Source organism: Symsagittifera roscoffensis, chromosome 3, assembly GCF_963678635.1.
Source record: "Symsagittifera roscoffensis chromosome 3, txSymRosc1.1, whole genome shotgun sequence".
NCBI lineage: Eukaryota > Metazoa > Xenacoelomorpha > Acoela > Convolutidae > Symsagittifera > Symsagittifera roscoffensis.
The window spans coordinates 6,131,764-6,144,414 of NC_087064.1; the positions used below are offsets into that span (position 1 = coordinate 6,131,764).

Genomic DNA, 12,651 nt, shown 5'->3' on the forward strand with positions numbered 1-12,651 from the left:
ATAGGCGGCGATCGATCCCGCAGAAAAAAATTGTTTCAATTTGAATTGAGGCTACCTAGTTGGTCGCTTTAATTTTACACGACTCAACTTTGATTACATTTATCCCGCACAACAAAATCGTTTCAAATTGAATTGAGACTACCTAATCGGTCGATTTAATTTCATACGGCTCAACTTTGATTACATTTTTGTTCCAACTTTTGTAATGAGTGTACCCATTGTGCTCGGTGGTCTTTCTTTCTTCAAACAAATTTTGACTTTTTATCTAGCCATTTTTGACGGAGTTTGTAAATATCATTCAAAAGATATTGTTGTCCTGAGCTTAAATTTGAAAGAGATCTTTGATTGCCCATTGAAGTTATCGACTTCCTGAGTTCAAACTTAAAAAGAGATTTTACCTCAGATTATTTTTTTTTGCAAAATTCTGGGGGTTTGAAACTTGCCAAATTGGCTACTTCCTGGACAATTATGGGCGTTTTGAAGAATTTATTCATATTGCTGAGAGCTTAACGCGAAGTATTTATGCATGACCAATTATCCCTCGCAAATATCGATCCAAATTGAATGGCGGCTAGCTAATCAGATCGGTCGTAATAGTTTTGTTCGACGCAACATTTTACACTTTGATATTCTCCAAAGTTCATAAGTTTTCAATATTTTCTTTTCTTAAAAACTATTCGATATGAATTAAGGGACAGTCGGAACATTCAGGGCTTTGACCTGATAAAAAAGCAGTCTTGCTCCTCCTTTTATCTCATTCGTCTCTTCTGGCCATGTTGCCTGCTGATTTGTTTTTTATTGTTCGAACTTTGCCAATTATTTCCTTTTTGCCGGTCACTGTAACTCCAATTTATTCACTCCCTTTGCAACTTGGTCTTTAAGTTCAAGTTCATTAGTCTTCTCGTCTTGTCCGATTTCATTCCGCTAAAAAGATGAAGCCTTCTAATTAAGGTTTCCTAGTCAAATCTCTCAAAAGATGCTAATTCTATTACCCAGTTTTCATCAATTTTAGGCTGACTTGCTCTGATTTTTAGTCCGACCATGATGTGAAACCGCTTCATTACTTAGCTGCATGGTTTTCATTTCCTTTTTAGCCGGTTTCAAATTTGACACAGTTTCAATTGACACATTCATAGATGTACATTGCATCTAATTAGCATTTGCGCCCCGCACAGCAAAATTTACAAAAAAAGTAGAGCTTAAATTTCAGACAGGTAATTTTGATTCAAACGGAGTGTTTTCAGCTCCTAGTTTGTCCTTTAAACTTTGATTCCTTGATTAATATAAACTTCATTCTTTTGAACACTACACACTACATTAGAAGGAATTTCAGCTCAATCAATTCTTATTGTTTGCACCAACTTAAAATTACACGTAAAAAGTTTTCTTCTGCTAATTATAATGTGACAAGCTGCTTAAATGAGTTTAAATAATGGTCAAATCAACTCAAAACTCGCAGAAAAAAAAACTCAAAACCAATGACATCACTGTCCCCTATACCACCTTGGGAGGAGGTTGATAACTTGATCCGCCTTCTATTCTTTTAACTTCCAAGAAGCTGATTGAAGACCTAGAAACATAAATCTTAGTGCCCAGGAGTTTTTGACGGGGGTGATTTTCTCATTTTTTCAAAGACCTTGTTGACTTTTGTCGGCCAATTTTTTCAGTTTTTGAGCGGTTCTTTAACTCCAGAAAGGATCATATTTTACAGTTTGCGGTACAAACAGTCCGCCAAACCTCAAAACAAACTTTTTCGTACAATCTATACTAATTTTGAAGGCGTGAGCGCGCCGAAAAACGCAATTTTTGTTCTAAATTTTCTAAAAAATGCCCAAAAACGATTTTTTTTGCCCTTTTTTGTCTAAATAGGGTCTCTATAGTGTGCTTTGGGAGTGCTTGGAAAATCAACTTAGTCGAGACCTATAAATCCACAACCGTCAGCGAGAAACTGTGTACTTCTGCTGAAAATTTTTTCGACCAAAATTATTTTTCAAGCACTCTCAGAACACTATAAAGACCCTGTTTTGAGCAAAACATTTTTGCGCAGCAGGCAAATTTTTGAATAAAAAAAAACAGGTCAAAGTGCCGTTTTTGGGCACTTTTTGGAAAAGTTTGACCAACAAATTGCGTTCAAAGTAGTATATATGGCGCCAAAGGCGCCTTTTGAAAAGCTTTAGGGTTGGTCGGCATAACATAGATGTCTTGAAACAATATCAACGGGGGGACGAGTAGCGTGCCGAAGGGGGGACCGCCCCCCTCAATTCCAAATTTTTCCAAAGGGTCCCAAAAGGTTTTACGACATCCATTTTTTGCTAACCAACTTCAAATTTTTCAAAAGTAGGGTCCGTATAGTATTTTCGGAGAGGTCGGAAAATGAAATTGTTCGACCTACAAAAAAAAGTTCGGCAAAATTTTTCGAAAAAACGCCTCCCCCCTAAAAAGTTTCTGCGCACGCCACTGTGGGGGTTTAGCTGATGAGGGGGTCAAATCCCTGTAGAAGAGGCTTCGCCAGCCCGCGCTTTCCCCCTCGCCCCTGGCCTAAATCCTCTATTGCTTACACGCTTACTTGATTCGGATAATTTTGAGGGATATTTTTACGGGATGCCATGGTCTGTACGGACTTTTTTAGAACTCTTCAGTCCAAAATTATCCGACTGGAGTCCCCGTTTCGTCTTCGAGCACCGGATTTCTTCGATTCCAGCGTTCTGAATCTATCGATTTTTGGTTCTAACGGACTGAATATGCCAAGTTTTTGACCCAATGGTCTGAACATTTGATCCCCATGTGCGCTGAACATAAAATCACAACCCCAATCCGGGTTATACAATTGCAATTGAACTGGTCCATTCATACAGAAATTTGTCAGAAAAGTCAAACATTTTACCGTGAAGTTGAACAAGGTCCGATAAGGTCGTAAGAAAACGAAAAAAAAAATCAATTATTGACCGGTTAAGTCAAAACGGACGTCGTTTGACACAAAAAATCGAAAACGGATATCGTGCGACTTAAAAAGTGGAAAACGGACATCGTTCGTTTTTTTTCCAAAATTATAACTCTAACTTGACCATATAGTGAGTGAAAATATGAGAAAAGTAAAAACTATTTGTACTCATATCACGGATAAAAATTACATAAATAAAAAATCTGCTTGATAATAGCGTTTAATTTTTTCGCTGATTCAAGCAACTCCAAGCACATTTTTTATAACTGCTTAGACTTGCTCAAAACTTGTCACAAAATTAAAGAGAAATATTCAAGACTATGATTTTTCATCATTCTAGGCGGAAATTTTTTTCATAATGGTTGAAGAAATATCATGTCAGTTTTATGCAGTACTTTTCTCCCATTCAGGGATATATTTCGGCATAAACAAAAATCATGAGATGAAATGATGGTTTTATACACGTAACTTTGAATTCATTAAAAACTTCAAGTGATTTTTTCGTGCCTTATAACAAATCGAACAATACAAAGCCATGAAAACTAAAATTTTTCCTCAACTATTAATGAAACTTTTTTTGATGAAAGCTGTAAGACAAACTGAAAAAAATGAACTTTAATTTTAAATATTTTTAATCGGCCACATGCTATTTAAAGCACAATTTTTTATATATTTTGTGTTTTCTTACGTAAGAGAAACATAATGACCTTAATCAAAACAAAAATAATTTAATTTGCCGCTTACGCTTTGCTAAGACAAAAAATTCCAATTTGTTTTATAGTCGTCCAACTAGTCCCCAAATCAAAATTTTAAATTAGTTTTAAAAAAACACTGTCAAATACCCTTAAATTAGTTTAAAAAAAACAGAAGAAATGTTTTTCAGTTTTGAGCCCACAAAATTCCCTGGACTGCATAAAAGTTTCAGTCGAAAATTGCTATTTAAAAAATCCGTAGAAATCATACTCCAATCATAAAAAATCTTCGAACGCTGAAACAAAAGTTGACTAAGTAGTTTGCCTCGTTCCACTTAGGAATCATCATTTGGGTGGTGTATCCAACTTGCACTAAAACGAAAATAGTTTCGAGTAACATGAGCAAAAGAAACTTAATATTCAGCTAATGCTAAAATAAAAAACGGTTATACGCAATAAAAGCTCTGAAAGCAATATTTCTGCTCGCTGTGGCTTTTCTCAGACAAATGCCAATTTTTTCAATGGGTAATTTTAGTGGGGTTTTGAAGATAAAGTATTGGCAATTTAAAAACATATTTGGTCCATTTTTGTGAAGTTATGACGGTTATTTGAAAGGGCCTAATTGGATAATTTGGAGCAATTGACGCGGGTTATCCCTTGTTTTTCCGATTTTCGAATAAAATGAAAAATGTATATGCTTGGGGTGGCGTTTTTTTTCGAAAAATTTTCGAAGGAAAATTTGCTCACTTGGGGGATCGAACCCTAAAAGTTGGGTGCCCCAACGTTCCGGCACACCCCTATACTAACAAGCTTATCTAATACGCCTGGAAAAACTACTCGATTTTTTATACTGGAAGTGTAATGAATTTTTTGCACGAGGCGAAATATCCCTCATTACAAAATCATTCCAAATTGAATTGAGGCTGAACTTGAAAGAACACGAGGAATTTAAATACTCGGGTAGTTTTTTATTCAGGCTAAGTTAACAAAACTCTGCTCTCTCGGGGACCGCTCTCTTGATCTGCACGGGCCCAGACGGGTGTGCATACCACTATATTACCTGTCAAGATTCTGTCTAAAAAGATGGTTTTGTAATTCACACGTGGCGCACTACAAAAAGATTCCGATTTGAATTAAGGCAGCTAATTGGTTTTTTTAATTGTATATACGACTCAAATTTCAAATCTGTAATATTGACATTATCAGTCTAAATAGTTTTGCCAATAACTAATTTGCCAAAAAAAATCGATACCAATCAGAGCCCAGTTGGAAAATTCAGGGTTTTGTCCTGATATGAGCAGTCTTGTCCATTTGTTATGCGTAATTGCTCTGCGGCGAATTGTTGCTTTTGAACGGCTACAGTTATCGCTTGCGACGATTTTTTTCCTCATGCCAACGTCACCTATCTAAACTGATGAGCCTGATCAGTTTGTCGTAGAAATGAATTATCGCAAACAACGAGTCGAAAAACTAGTTCCAAACTTTCCCAATTCCTCCATGAATTCGCACAAATATTTTCATTTTTTCGATAAAAGTGCACAGGTCAATTGTTCGATCTTTTCGATTCGGATTCCAAATGTGTAATTTTTTGTCATCAACGTAGTCCAGACACAATATTTTTCTTCACAAAAAAAAATTCGATGCCGATTTTTATCAAGTGAAGAGAAACTATTTTTGAAAGTTTTCATCCTGCATGATCCAGTTTGAATCTGTGAAAAAACAGGCCACGATTTTCAGCAGTTAAACTTTCCTAACATAATTTTTCTACAAATAATTTTTGTAACCCGTTTTTTAAAGTTACTGGCTGCTGGCTGATACAAAAACCATTTATTGAACTTTCGTCGAGTTATACGCATGCGCTGAAAGGCAAGTCTATGCAAAACTTGAAAAGATTGATTGACTCAGTACTTGATTTTGAAATTTCTTCAATTTTTAATCATAACAGTCGGTCTTCGTTTTGTTTTACCAATTATTCGCACATTGAAACCGCATAATTTTTGTTTCAAAAAACTTTGAACTTAGTAAAAAAGAGTTTAGAAAAACTGTTGATGATTTTTTACTCACCTTATCTATGAGCTTAAAGCGTAAGCTGGACACTTTTTTCCAATAAAAAACATTTATGTACTGAGACCAGAATTCTCGGTCGCATCATCTTCGTAGCGAGCAGTCTTGTTAGTTTCATATACGACTCATATTTTATCAGTTTGTAAATTATAGTTTGATAAATATTTCATAAACCAAAAAAAAGTCCGAGACTAGTTAAAGAGCAGTCGAAAAATTCAGGGTTTCGACCTAATACGAGCAGTCTTGCTCGACTTGACGCAAGCTATTAGGATCTGTTATTACGTTGCTAGACTAATTACATCACTTTTTTACTTTACACAAGGTGTGGGGGGACTTATTTAAAAAAAATCTCAAAATTTGGCTCATTCTCTAGACTTTAAGGTGCAGTCGGAGCATTCAGGGACCGTCGGAGCGATGATACAAGCAGTCTTGTTTGTTTCTGCAGCTGACCTTCGATTTCAGCATCAATACATTTAAACTGAAATAAACCTAGGGGAGCTGTTTTAAATGATTGACAGATTGACAAATCCATTTTGAAATGTTCTTCTAGACGCACAAAATACTCAGAAATTCACTACTTGATACTTGAACGCAATTAAAAAATTAAACAAGTTATGCAACTCGTAGACTAGTCAAAATTTTTTTCTCTTTTTCGAGGATTACAATAATTTGATTCTGTACGATTGTTTCAAAAAATTTTCCATAATTGGCAACAGTTATTGGTAGTTTGAGCAATCTGATTTTTTGTCCTAGCGTTTGCTTATGGGAATATGTATTTTAAATATTGGTATAATAACGGTCTTTGCTATTTTTAGGTAATCTGAAAATTTTTTCCGCATTTATCTAATTGTTCAGAAAAACGGGATAACGAGCTTCTTCATTAATCAATGCCTCAAGAAGCCTATTAATCAGTCGGTAATTGTCCTTTGCTTTTTTTCCACTAAGATTGGGCATAGTTTGAAAAACATACTCAACTGCTGTTTAATTCAGCTCAATAGATTTGCGAACCTTTTTTCGGATACGGACGACATTGTCCTAACCTTTCCCTAGTGCTTCCTTGAACCATTTTTTCTCCTACCGAAGCAAAACAAAATCGTTAAAAATTTCAGCATTCAAAATGAGCGTTTTTTCTTTCCTAGATGTGCCATCTTCGCTTTTAGAACGCTGATTGAGCCTCATTCAATTTTTCCCGTTATCTTTTCTTCCTGTATGTTACTCCGCTTCTTAAAATGATAATGGATTTTTTTTTGTTTTTACTCAGTGATGTATTTTCAATGAGTGTATTAGCATCATGATCAGTTGCGTGCGCAGAAATTTTTAGGGATGGGGCGGTTCTTTGAAAAATTTTGCTGATCTTTTTTATTAGGTCGAGTAATTTCTTTTTTTGAGCTCCGAGTTCTCCGAAAATACTATACGGACCCTCTTTTGTCAAAATTTTCTGCGCCGCAGGCAATTTTTTTTTTAAAACAAGTTAAAAAGGCGTTTTTAGGCACTTTTTGGAAAATTTTAACCGAAAAAAATGCGTTTTTTGGGTGCGCGCTCCCCCCTCAAAATTATTTATATTGGCGCCAAAGGCGCCTTTAGAAAAACTTTGAGATTGGTCAGCAAAAAACATATTTCGTAAAACTATACCAAAGAGGGATTCTTTGAAAAATTTGGCAACCAGAATCAGGGGCGGATCTAGGACTTTCTCGAGGGGGGGGGGGGGCGGATTTTCAAATAATTTTCGAAAAATTTGACGACCTTTTTTTTTAGGTCGACCAAATTTATTTTTCGAGCTCTCCCAAAGCATTGTTTTGCTGTTTTGGCCGTATTTTGGCAAACTTTTCTGCGCCGCAGGCAAATTTTTGAAAAACAGTCAAAAAGCCGGTTTTGGGCACTTTTTGAAAAATTTTGACAAAAAAATCGCGTTTTTTTGGCGCGCACTCCCCCTCAAAAATAGTTAATATTGGCGTTTAGGATCTAGAATTTTCTCGAGGGGGGCGGATTTTCAAAAAAATTTCGAAAATTTTCACGACCCTTTTTTTAGGTTGACCAAATTGATTTTCCGAGCTCTCCTAGCACTTAAAAAACGCTGTTTCGGACAAATTTTCTCCGCAGCAGGCAAATTTTTGTTTTGAAAACTTTTGGAAAATTTTGACAAAAACATCGCGTTTTTTGGCGCGCGCTCCCCCTCAAAGTTAGTATATATTGGCGCCAAAGGCGCCCTTAGAAAAATTTTAGGGTCGGTAGGCCAAAAATGGATTTCTTAAAAAAGTATCAAAGGGGGACCCTTTGGGTCGGCAGGGGTCGAATCCCTAAGGAGAGAAGGCGTCCGCACCCCCCCGCCCCCCCCATCTTAATCCGCCCCTGACCAGAATTGAGAAGGTGGGCGGTCGGCACGCTACTGATCATTATGTAAGTCAGAACAATAATGTGATAAGATTGCAATTTTTGATAGCTGCGTAAGAGTTGCAGCAAGTTAAAATGAGACTACGTTCCGACTCTCTTTTAACGTTCCGAGAATGTTCCGACTCCCTTTAATGTCACTATGATTTAGTGTTAAATTTGTCGAAAACATTGGGTCTTACATTATGCACTAAACAGCCCAAAAACAGAATTTCTATAGGTTGAGCTCAAATTTATGCAGTTAAATTTGATTGGCTAATTTTAGCCAATGAAATTCGAGCAACAGAGTCAGGCATTTTAATCAAAATTTTCAGCAAATTAAAAAAAAATCAAAATTACCGAAAATCGCCATACACAAAAAAAATTTCGAAAACAATGATTATGCTCGGTGTTGTTTATTTATTTAAATGTCGGTTTGTTCACCAGATGTTTTAGTGGAGTTTTAAATACCATCTGAAAGGTTATGGCGCTAATGTATTGGCGATTCAAAAACATTAGTGGACCGACCAACCCACTTTGCGAAGTTATGCCGGTTATTTAGAAAAGGCCTTAATTGGCTAATTTAAGGCAATTGACTCGCGATATCCCTTGTTGGTCCGGCTTTCGAAGAAAGTGAAGAATATATATGCTAGGGGTGGTTATTTTTTTGAACAGTTTTCAAAATAATTTTAGCCCACTTGGGGGATCGAACCCTAAAACTTAGGGTGCCCCAAAGTTCGCGCAAACCACTTTATTAACAAGTCTATCTAATAAGCCTGGGTAAACTGCTCGTTTTTAAATTTGATGATGAGATTGTAACGAAAAATTTTTACGCGTGACGAATTTTTTCGCTTCACAAAATCGTTCCAAAATGAATTGAGGCTGGATTTCGAACAAAGTGAAAAATAAAAATTCTCGGGGTAATTTTTTTATTCAGACTAATTTTACAACATTCTGCTCCCACGGGGCATCGCTCTGGGTGTGCAGATCTCTCTAGTAATCTGTCAAGATTCTGTCTAAACTGTTAGTTTTGTAATTCACACGTGGCGTACCACAGAATCAATCCAATTTGAATTGAGGCAGCTAATTGGTTTTATTAGTTGCGAGTCAAACTTAAACACTTAAAATTTGATATAATCTGACTAAATAGTTTTTCCAATAATTGATTTGCCAAAAATTTTTCAATACCAAACACGGGGCAGTCGAAACATTCAAGTTTTGCCCTGATACGAGCAGTCTTGTCCATTTGTTATGCCTAATTGCTCCGCGGCGAAAAGTCGATTTTCAACAGCTACATTTATCACTTGCGACAAATTGTCGCCTCACGCCCTCATCATCTATCCAAAGTGATTAGCCTGAAGACTTTGTCAAGGAAACTAATTATCACTGAGTCCAAAACAACTAATCCAAATTAAATTTTAAGTTTTCCCCATCCCTCATATATTCGCACAAATGGTTCGAACTTTTCGTAAAAAGTGCGTTGGTCAATTGTTCGGTCTTCTCGAACGCAATTATTATAAGTTCCTTTTGTTCCGATATGCAACACGTACCCAGTCATTTATTTTTACTTTGCAAGAACTACAATAATTTGATTCTGTATGATTGTTTCAAACTTTTTTCCACAATTAGCAAGATTAATTGATAATTTGAGCAATCTGCTTTTTCGTCTTAACCTTGGTATATAGGAATTATGTATTTTGTATATTGGCATGTTTTCTTCGCTATTTTTAGGTTATCTGGAAAATTATTACGCAATTCCCTAATTGCTCAGAAAAATGAGATAACGAGCAAATTCATTATTAAGGCCTCAATAAGGTTATTATTCAATCCTTAATTGTCCATTGCTTTTTTCCACAGAGTTTTAAAATAGTTTGAAAAGCATAATCACTTGGTGTTTAATTCAGCTCAAAAGATTTGAAGTCATATTTTTGGATACGGACGACATTGTGCTGCCTTTCGCTGCTGCTTCCTTGAATCAAGTTTTTTCCTACCAAAGCCAAAGAAAATCGTTCAAGTTTCAGCATCCAAATTTATTATATTTCACATTGGGACGATGAGTAGGACTTCTAGTGGCGCTCCTGTATGTAATCAGCAAATATGTTGATCTACCTAACTGCATATTAAAATTTTATACTTGATTATTTTGCAATCGGCATCTGTATAACGCTAATGCAAGCAGAAAAATTCGACGGAAATTCTATAACTTGAGCTGCTCGAAACTTTATAATGCGCGACTCTTGTTGCAACTTGCGCTAGCCATGTTGCGACTTATGTTTCGCACGGTTCAATTTACGACTTTGGATCCAGGTTTCGACTTTGCGCGAGCTATGTTGCGATTTCGCGCGACCCATCTTACGACTTTTCGCGACCCATGTTGCGACTTTGTGCGATCCATGTTACAACTTTGTGCTACCCACGTTGCAAGTTTGCGAGACCCAACTTAGCTATCATGCGACTCTGTGCGACCCACGTTGCGATTTTGCACGACCCAAATTAGCTATCTTGAGGCTTTGCGCGAACCAAGTTAGGTATGTTGCGACTTTTCGCGACCCATGTTGCAGTTTTGCGCTACGCATGTTGCAACTTTGCGCTACCCATGTTCGACATTGGATACTACCCATGTTTTTTCAAAATATCATGTTTTTGTATATCACAGTCTTTTCTCACATATCATATCTTGCGTGGTAATCAGTGTTCTTTTTAAGACAAGTCGGGGTGTAACTGATCATGATTTTGTGTTAAGAATTTTCATTTTTTGTTAATTGCTTTGTCCGTATTATATTATTTTAAAGACTATAATACGGGATTTACACATTTCATGTCCACTTTTTCCGTCCACTTCTTTTCGTGACTATTAAAGAAATTTTTTAGAGATTAGGAAATAAATATGGTACAATTTGACATAAAAAATTGGTCGGTTTCATTTTATTGATAAATAAAGATTTTTTTTTCCAAAATTTAAGCTGGGAATGCCCCAATGGTGGAAAGATCTAATGAAAATTGTTCTTACTTTTGAAGAAAGAGTGAAATATTTATGCTTCTGGTGGTTTTCTTATGATTCGGTCAAGTTTCGGCGTTCAAAATAAAAATTATTGAATGTATCGACTCTCTGAGTGCAAATGTAAAAATATATTTTAACTTTCTGTTCAGTTTTTTGAAAAAAATGACGGAATACTAAGGCTAGCGGTGATTTTTTCTTTCTCTAGAAAGTATTCGGATTTTTAGCAAGCAACTTTTCACGAAATTGTTTTTATGGTCTCTAAAGAATTGTTTTCGTGAGCTCAACTTCAAAACAAGTTTTCTCCATGGTCACTTTAAGTAAAATTAAGGTTTAAAGTTTGCAAATTTGGCCAACTGATTTAATACTTTGCATATGCTAAAATATCACTGCGCACTTACAATAGGGTGTGTGGAGACAATTATTTTTGAAGAAACATATGAATTAAACTGGACTTGCTACTCCATAGACCTTAACATGCATTCAAAACATTCATGTTTTTGCCTTGATATGAACATTTTTAATTTCACGTTACTAGCGAATATATTTTTAAAAGTTCTGAGGGTTTGAAAATTGACATTTTGACCATGCTCTGATCTGATTTTGAGAGCTTTGAAGACTTTTTTTTCTGTCAAAATTGAGTTTTATAGTATTCTGAGAGTGCTCGGAAACTCACTTTGGTCGGTCTAAAATAAACTATTTAGAAGTTGTTTTTCAAAATTATTTGAGGAAAATCACTAGCCTCTATGATTAAGACACGAGATGGTACATACTAGCGCTATGTGAATTTTTGGTGGAAGCGTGTAGGTGTAAATCTATGGAAAAAGTAGAAGGAAGTTTTTTGCTTTATTAGTTTTCAAACCAAAAATTTTGCAGTTTGGAGATTTGGTGCTTAGCCCTAGTATGCGAGTAGTCTTGTTTATATTCAAGGTCTAATGTTTACTATCTTATCTTAGGTGATCTACATTATCAGCAAACAAGATGAAGTGTTGCCCAAAACACAATCTAAAGGCTACAATGAATAAGGAACTGAGCCCTTATTTTGCTCCTTTTTAGCTTTAATAAAAGCCTTCTGGGTTATCACATGGATTGAACTGAAACTGTTTAGAAACTAGATTTTGCCTTGTTGGAATTTTTTTTGCGATTGATAAAATGTATTAAAAAAATTTCTGATTTGAAAACTTTCTTTTTAAAAAATGATTTTGAAAAAGTCTGAAAATCTCTCAAAATTTCGCATCGAAACAATATAAATTCTTTTCTCTGTTAAAAAAGATTTGAAAAATTGTTTCACCCTAATTTTTTGGGATAATTTTTTAGTATAACATCCCCCACATAGGCTGATAAAAAATGTCATGAAAATTGCGTGATCCAACTTTCCAGTTTATATTGCTGCCAATTTTCCTAACATAGTCGTAATATGCGTTACATCTTTTAAAGCACTGGTCATTTCAGTTATTTTTGCTTCTTTTATTGCTAAGATAAAAGCGTTCTTGGTTAACCTATCAATCTAGCTAAAATTGTTCGGAAATTAGCCTTTTTTGTGGAGAAAATGTTTCCAGCTGATAATAGAAATCAAGTGTTTTAACTTT

General features: G+C 35.5%; 1 protein-coding gene across 2 annotated transcripts in view; it reads left to right on the forward strand.

Moving 5' to 3' along the window:
* LOC134841371 (QRFP-like peptide receptor) overlaps window positions 1-12,651 on the forward strand; it is a 37,433-nt gene that overhangs the window by 7,630 nt on the left and 17,152 nt on the right. Inside the window, exon 1 of one of the 2 annotated variants that reach the window (XM_063857312.1) lies at window positions 1,175-1,214. The exons of the other annotated variant lie outside the window; for it this stretch is intronic. The gene's annotated coding sequence lies outside the window, so the exon portion shown is untranslated. Of the gene's footprint in view, window positions 1-1,174; window positions 1,215-12,651 lie in introns of those variants that run through there. 2 annotated transcript variants of the gene reach the window in all.